We start from the raw sequence: 8,097 nt of genomic DNA on the forward strand, positions 1-8,097 counted from the left end.
ACGGTAAACCCCGTTATATTTACCTTAGTATGAGAGGCACAGAGGAAATCTCCTAAGGTAAAGCTTTAGAGTTCACTACACGCTAAACCACCACGTGAGGGTGAACTCAGCCAACGCTAAGGAACGACTATAATTTAAAACGAACAAATATAATTTATCGATATATGTCTTTTTTTTAACAACCTTGGCGGACTTGGTTGGATGCCTCTAATCCAGGTATCTTCAAGAATGAGTTTTGGCACGAGCCAAGTTTTTTTAAGAAATTCATAAGCCATGTTGATTATTTGAGTGAAATGAATTTCTTTTATTTAGTTGAAGTGAGTTTGAAATGCTATGAATCAGAGTACGACGAACTATTATAAGTTGTCTCCATTTACTCGATTTTAGATATTTTAGATGATGTCTGTTTACTCACTGAGTTTATATAAACTCACCACCCTCCTTTCCACTCATTTCAGGCTCACGTTAGTCAGTAGATAGCTGATTTCGTCGAGGGCTACAATTGGATTTGCATCCTCAAAAACTGTAAGTTCACAGCCTTTGTTACTTTTGGTCATTCAGGGGTCCACACGTCATTGTAAATTAAATTACATACTCTAGTTATCTATGTTACTGTATGTACGAACTTATTTTGCTTTTACGCTACAAAAATTATTTACGGATATCTCTATAAATATTGTTTTATAAGAAAATGAAATATTTTATTTAATATTTTTATTTTATTCTAATAGCTATCATTTCACTTTAAATGAATGTTTTAGACATCTAAACTTATTTTAGGTTATGAAATATGTATCTTTCACTCATATACTACATTTTTAGATGGTTTCGAAATTTTTGGGGAAAATGACCAAAATACCCTTGTGAGACAAAAATTATTATTTTTTATTGTTTTATTTTGGAAATAACTTATAATCTTTTAAAATAGGATATTAGCAACTGTTGCTCACAAGGGAGGTGAGAAAACTAATATTAAAGCCTTGCGGGGTTTCGATTGGCATTTCGGGTAATGAATGTCTATCTAGACATCACGGAGGATGTCACGGTCTCAAAGGGAGTACTGGGTCATGACATTTCTATTGGTATCAGAGCAAAGGGAAAGATAACTCTATTCCTGGGAACTCTTGCATATGATCTGTGGTGAAGTATGACTCTCCACCCAAGAGCTTGGAAGGGGAGGGAAGAGACTGCTCTGCACCCACCCGGAGTGAAGTGCACCTCTTGCCGAGTGTTCTGATAGGTACCATGGGATGCCACCGTGCTCTGAGGGGTGGAAGATTTCTATTAGTATCAGAGCCATTGGTTTTAAAGTTATTTTAAAATTTTACAATGTTAGTGTGGCCCTAAGTTAAGTTAGGTTAGGTTGAGTTGAATGCATGCATTTGCATATAGAAACCTACCCGTTCTTGTGATGCGTAAATAATTAAGAAATTATTGTTTGATTGCGTATAGGTTTTGAGGTGCGCTGGTTACACACACCATGTCTAAGAGAGACAGTAGTCCCGATGCCTTTCATAGTATTAGCGAGGGATCGCTAGATTCTGCTGCTAGGAGCCAATGGCAACCCGAACCAAGTAGTCCAGAAAACGCCTCGCCTAGGATTCCTAATAATTGGATTCCACCGGATTTGGAGATGTGGGTTTGTGAAAAAAGAAAGTTTCGACCCTTGTGAGACCATTGAAAGTGCTGATAGTAATGACATTAATGTAAGCATGAGAAATTCCCTTTTGAAAGAGTCTAAGGAATATGCTGAAGAAAGGGGGAAGATAATGATAGCCGAATGGGACTATCATCTTAGGAAGGTATCTGTACCCATTGTTCGACACTTTCCTCCAGGCTGTGGGAGTAATGTAAGGGAACAACAAGAAAAGAATAAGGAGAAAGTAACTATTATAAATCACTGCCCTAGGAAGGTGACTGTTGTACGACATTTTCCTCCTAGATGTGGAATAAGTGCCGCACCTATGAGTGATGAAGAATGCAAGAGAATACAACAAGCTTGGATTGAGGAACAAAGGAGAAAATCTCAGGAAGAGGATGAGGACTCGGAAGAGGATCTTAAAAAGGACTTAGAGTGTACTCTTCCTATAAGTTCAGATTAAGATGATGATTTTAATGACATGTAATATTTTCGTGGGATTTTGTACTACTTTAACTCTAGGTAGATGTAGTGTAAAGGAGATAATAGTTATCTGTACAAAGAAGTTAATAGTTTGGCTTTTAAAGTGTATGACTAGAATGGATTATAAAGTAGTTGTTTAAATGATTGGATGTATATGGGAATCTGTTGGTAGGACAGAGGTGGACTAGCATTATGACTATTAAGGAAAGATATTTATCTTAGTGGCATGGTTGATCACCTTAGATAATTATTGAAGACTGATGTGGAAAGTCATTAATGATTCAAGTAATCACCCTAATTATCAATGAATATATGTTGCAGTACTAAGAAATGGATACCGATTAACGTGATGAACTTTTGAGGTGATAACCCTATATTTTGACGAGGTATAAAAGGCCATTTGAATTGATAATGTTTGTTGAAAATTATTACTTATCGTAGTATGTGAGTTTTTGATATGATTCCGAATGCAAGGCTAAATAAATAAAATTCTGGTTTATGGGACAAATTGTATCAGAAAAAATGATTCCCGAGCAAACACATTAAACTAGGGGACTATGTTATAATAAGCGGGTTCAATGTGTTGTAATTGCACAAGATATTGGGAGACAGTGTGGTAAAACTAGCAATCAATCATGGAGATGTGAAATTGGGAATCTTAATTATAGTTACAATTCGAAAAGATATGGAAGAGATCAATGAGGCTCTAGACGACACTTTGAGTGATTAAGGTGATTAAGTTAAGGATCATAACTTTAAGTATGAAGGGAATTATAAAATGATGCCATAACATTATGAAATGATAATTTGACATAAATATGGTCCATTGGAGGTAAATGATGGAACTTGAGAAAGATAAATTCTGGATTAATAAGGATTGCGAGTGTAAAGTGTGGAGAAAGACAAACTATTTTTGTAGTCTTTTACACCAGAGGTTAATAAACTATTGAAACTATAAGACAAAAAGATAATAAGTTTTGAATAATGAGAATAACGAGATACTATAAATAATGAATAATTATGTGTATGCTAGTATATATTGTGAATTCATTTGACCATATGGGAAAGATGTCTTAAGGTGGGACTTGAAATATGTGGATTTTTGGATATGCTCTAGAAGGGAACTTCTGCATCCGAAGTTCAAGATATTTTGGTCTTATAACTGTAAAGGCGAGATGTAATAATTAAGTGAACTATCCACTTTATAAATGTAATTGGTTAAGAATTGATGAGTAAAGTTGGGCTCCCAATGATTAGTGGTGTGCAATATGATATACACATAGCTATGAGTAAATTTGGAGATCATTACTTAAGTGAACCCGTACTAAATGTTATGGTAAAGATATAGGAATGCTAGTGGCAAAATAAATACGTTAAATCAATGTTCCAATCGCGCACCTGTGATAAAAAGTTAGTCTTGCTAGTTGAGGTATAGACTCAGAGGGAAGCCACACGATTATGAATAATTGAAGTGGTAGCTCCAAAGGTAGAAGAATTGCTTAGATAAAGTGAATTCCAACAACTACAATGCCACAGTACCGACTACCCAATGTTATCGTGTTAAGAACCCTTTATGGCTAGAAAGCATGAGCAAATTGTGAGTGGCATGAAGATGAAACCCACGAGTTGAAGAATGGTCATTGGTTTTGATGCTAAGCTTTGTTGTTTGGAGTCTTAAGTGCATTGGGGAAGTATTAAGATAAAGATGATGAGTGAATTGAAAAGTTTCTTTATTGCCTCATATATTGGTATGTAAGAGAAAGAAAAATTAGAGAGTTTTGAGATGAATACATAAAATAAATTAACATGTGGCGTGTTAAGATGAATAATATGTTGACTAAAGTTAAATCTTAAGAAATAAAGAAGACAAGAGATTAAGCCCTGTTAAAGACTAAAGAGAAAGCGAGTGAAAAGTTAGATGAATGTATGAGATATCGATAAGAGATGTCAATACCAAGTGATGAAAGTGTGAATAAAGATTTCAAGAATGATGTTTTGTTCATGTGAAAGAGTGGAACAAAAGATGATTGAAGTTAACCTTGATAATGAAGTCAGATAATGAAAATTTCCTAATATATTATGGGAATTGGAATTCGAAAATGCTTAAGGCATACATGATTCAAATGAGTCTGAGTCTTAAGTGACAAATCAATATTGGAATGCAATAAAGACACAATATATGTAAGAGGTATGAAAGATAATCGAGGAATAAGGATGACTTTTAGGAATTATGGTATTACATAACATGCAATGATCAAGTCAAGGAAAATTTTTGAAGCATCAATGACATTATAAAGCATACATGCATATTAGATTGCAATTCAATGAAAATGACATTGTGATGCAATGATATATAGTACAAGGAAGCTTAAGTATATAATTGGGAATGATAAGAAAAGAGTAAAAATGTGTATATGACGTAAAGCTAAGTATAGACATAAAGAGTGCAATCTGGAATGGATTATACCCAATGTTCGTAAGTTAAATATGAAAATTTTGACATGAATTATGAAGATTATTCTATTGAATCTTGGTTATGGATGGGAATGAACAAAGAGAAATTAGTCTGAAGGCACTTGAGAACAAGGACCCTTATACATAATGAGAAATATGGACATCTGAATGTGCATGTGCATATGTATGTGTGGAGTTAGTAGTGTACCAAATTAAAGTGAAGAATGGTTCTTAGTGGTTCGAGACTTGAACTCAATATATTTAATGAGTTGCATAGATAATGTAATAATCAAGAATCCTATCAAAAGTTGACTTATGGTGACCTAAGGAGTTTTGGGGAAATAGTTAAGGAAATGTAATCTATAGTACGGTTAAGCCATATGAGATGGACTAATAAGATTTAGAAGATTGAAATTTCCTAAATGCAAGGTAAACATGAAGTATGTGGCAATAATTAAAGCCATTAACCTTCCCTAACATTGAGGATATATAGGAATGAGTATGGCATGTTAATGATACTGTAAACTACATAATATTGTATGAGGATGGGACGAATGAATGAATGTCGAGAAGTTTGATAAGGAATGAAGTAATAAGATGGTGATTGGTATACATAAATAAATATAAAATACAATCGAAATTGGTATGAATGAGATGGAGTAATGGTTCAAATTTAATAATAGTAATAGAAGCATGCTTGGTGTCTCGATATAAGATATCATGATTGTGAAGGTTATTGTTGATCATATTCTAAAGGATAATGATAGACATAAGTGAAGTGCTCAAGTTGAACTGGAGGTAAACGAGGTGAACAAATTGAAATTCCCTATAAAGGTGATGACGTGGGAAATCGAGCACCAGATGAGAAGCCAATACCCTCATTTTTTCTCTAAGTCCGATAAGTGATATTTTGAGGGTAAAATTTTATTTTAAGGGGGGTACTGCTGTCAAGCCCAGCTCTATAATATATTTGCCATGTTGTATAGGTACTTGATAGAATGTCTGCATACTTGAATGCCTTATAAATTGTTAAAAGATGATATTGTACCTAATGGTACAATTAAGCTGAATTAAGCCTCGAACTAGTCCAAATAGAGATTTTAAGATGACATTGAGAATTTTAAAACCCTAGAATGACTTAATATGGTGATTCGAAGTTCGAGGATTGATTTGGAGTTAAATTAGAATTTTCATAACATAGGGGCAAAATGGTCATTTTGCCACCTAAGGGAAAAGTTAGAATTTTTTAAATTTTGCACCACCATGACACTTGTCAAGCTCTTGAATTTTACCTATTATACTTTGGATAATTGAGATATTTTATGTGGTGGTGGGAGAATGCTTAATTATTAAGTTTAAAAATGGACCAATGGAATGGTGATAAGTGGTAAGCTTTCATTTCTTTATAATTTACATTAAAAATCAGCACGTGACTCTCCCATTTCACTCCCATATGTTCGGCCGCACGAAGAACAAAGAGAAAAAAAAAAGAGAACAAACCCTAGTGAGCAAAAATTCAAGGAAAATTGGTGGATTTCAAGGAATTAAGCAAGTAAAGGTAAAATTTCTTGATTTTAGCTTGTGATCTACCTTTCCCATGCATTCTTTTTCATTTTCCATGGTTGAGAATCAAGTTTGCATTAAGATACCTTTGCTGCCCGGACATGGGGGGAGGGGTTTTGATCTTGGATTTAGCTAGATTTCATGTTATTCTAGTGTTTTTAGTTGTTTGGTGATGTGTAGCATAAAAAGCAAACAAGAAAAAATTCATGTTCTTCCATCACCCTCATTGGTCGAATCTTCCTTATGGTATGTTGATGGTGGATTTTATTTTATTTTAAGTGATTTGGTTAGGAATTAATTATTTATGGTGTAAAAATCAAGTATGAAAAACCATAGTGTTTATGCACCCACCATGGCCGAATTTCATAAGGCACCCAGTGATGATGATTCTTGTGATATCTTGTGTTATTTAGTTAGAATTTAATGAATGGTGGTGATGGAAATCAAAAATAGTAATTTTAAAGTATAGTTCTTTTAGTAAATAAGTTGAATAACAATGAGAAAGTCAAGCTCATTGAGGCGTTTTGGTGTATTTTAGGACATTGGAAGTGTGATGAATATAATTGGAGTCAATTTGGATGTTTTGGTTGAATCAAAGGTGGAGAGTTCAAATTTGATCGAAAATCGATCCATTCCGATCACAATTGAACCAACGTGTAACATTGTCTTTAAGTGACTATCCAAACAACCTCATGCATGCATATAGAGCCTGAAATAGATTTATAATGACATGACACAATATATTGAATTATTTGTCATGTATTGTGTATAGGTGGTGAGTCTTCTAACAAGGGTAAAGACATTGTGCCAGAGGACCAAGAGTAGGAGTATTTCGAACTCCCGATATCGTGAGTAACCTTATTATCGTCTTAATTATCTAAAGTAGTTTTTATTCGTTTTTGTGATTTTATAGAAAAATGGGTTAAAATGGTAAATCCTTATGTTTTATAAGTACAATGTGATTAAATGAAATGAGTTTTATAAATTAGTTTGAAATTGAATGATGATTTTAGAAATTGAGTAATTGGAGACTGTTTGTTTCTGTTGTAAATTTATGGTTTGAATTGAATGGCTTATGGTGATATTGGCATGAATGGCTGAATTGGAAATTGTATTGAATATATGAACTGTTTTGCTTTGCCTTGACAGGCTGGTAATATTATATTAGCCATGTTATGCTGTCGAAATTTTATTTATTTAGTGGGTTATGTATTTAGCTTACTGCAGTGGGTGGATTTTCGTGGACCAGCCAATGAGAGGGGCACAGTAAACCCCGTTATATTTACCTTAGTACGAGAGGCACGGAGGGTATCTCCTAGGGTAAAGGTTTAGAGTTCACTACACGCTAAACCACTACGTGAGGGTGAACTCAGCCAACGCCAAGGAACGACTATGTTTTAAAACGTACAAATATGATTTATGGATATATGTCTTTTCTTTAACAGCCTTAGTGGACTCAGTTGGATCCCTCTAATCCAGGTATCTCCGAGAATGAGTTTTGGCATGAGCCAAGTTTTTTTAAGAAATTCATAAGCCATGTTGATTATTTGAGTGAAATGAATTTATTTTATTTAGTTGAAGTGAGTTTTAAACGCTATGAATCATAGTACGATGAACTATTATAAGTTGTCTCCATTTACTCGACTTTAGGTATTTTAGATGATGTCTGTTTACTCACTGAGTTTATATAAACTCACCACCCTCCTTTCCACTTATTTTAGGCTCAGTTAGTCAGTAGATAGTTGATTTCGTCGAGGGCTACAGCTGGATTTGCATCCTTAAAAACTGTAGGTTCACAGCCTTTGTTACTTTTGGTCATTCGGGGGTCCACACGTCATTGTAAATTAAATCACATACTCTGGTTATCTGTGTTACTGTATGTACGAATTTATTTTGTTTTTACGCTACAAAAATTATTTACGGATATCTCTATAAATATTGTTTCATAAGAAAATTAA

At 34.0% G+C, this 8,097-nt stretch overlaps 1 long non-coding RNA gene across 1 annotated transcript; it reads left to right on the forward strand.

The window, feature by feature from the left end:
* Positions 6,097-7,332, forward strand: LOC108660871. Its single transcript, XR_001926568.1, has 3 exons — positions 6,097-6,134; positions 6,912-6,987; positions 7,289-7,332. It is a non-coding gene; the product is annotated as an uncharacterized LOC108660871 (long non-coding RNA).

Source organism: Theobroma cacao, chromosome 2 (assembly GCF_000208745.1).
Source record: "Theobroma cacao cultivar B97-61/B2 chromosome 2, Criollo_cocoa_genome_V2, whole genome shotgun sequence".
NCBI classification, from domain to species: domain Eukaryota; kingdom Viridiplantae; phylum Streptophyta; class Magnoliopsida; order Malvales; family Malvaceae; genus Theobroma; species Theobroma cacao.